Genomic DNA, 777 nt, shown 5'->3' on the forward strand with positions numbered 1-777 from the left:
CCTGCAGTTGCACAAGGTGCTCCAAACAGCAGGGCTGCAGGAAAAGGCAGCAGGAGCCAAAGCAGACACCAGTGAGGAGGAGGCTGAGGGGATAAAGGGAGAAAAATGCATAACACAACCTTGCAAAGGTTGCAGCCTTATAAAAACGTCATTGCGTGCATAAGTGTTCAGAGATGCCAAGTAAACTGTGCAGCTTACAAAATGGATCGTTTTTGTTGTTGCTCTTTAAACCAATTTCTCAGAGAACAAACGCAGAGAACTGGTCAGTCAAATTATAAAGGCATGTGGTACTTCTGACTTGTTTTGGTGCCAAGAAACTTATACCTGTGTAGCAGAGTGCCGTGGGCACACAAACTGTTCTCAGAGGCGGCACTGTACATCCAGTACACACGAATGGTTGAAGTTTTTAATATCCTCCCCCCTCAAAACAAGAATGCATCTCCTTTACCTATGACAGTGAACAGATAATATTTTAAAGTGCAACTACCATCCGAAAAAATTTAAATACAAATATATTGATTCAATCCCTAGCTAAAAACCAATATATAAAACCTGTTAAGACAAACCTGTGGGTACAGTAATAACTCTGGGGGAGGAAAAAAGGTTGGAACATAAACTCAAGGGTGGGTAGCTGACAGTCTGTTCTCAAAACTGGGAAGAGACAAGAGAAAACTCTACACATGTTTTATTTTAAAATCACTATTTGGTACCAATTCCAAATGAAAGTGTTTTGTAAAATATTTTCACAGTAGGTGGCATCACTTATCAACTGTAGGA

This window comes from Pteropus vampyrus, unplaced genomic scaffold (genome assembly GCF_000151845.1).
Source record: "Pteropus vampyrus isolate Shadow unplaced genomic scaffold, Pvam_2.0 Scaffold41, whole genome shotgun sequence".
NCBI classification, from domain to species: Eukaryota; Metazoa; Chordata; class Mammalia; order Chiroptera; family Pteropodidae; genus Pteropus; species Pteropus vampyrus.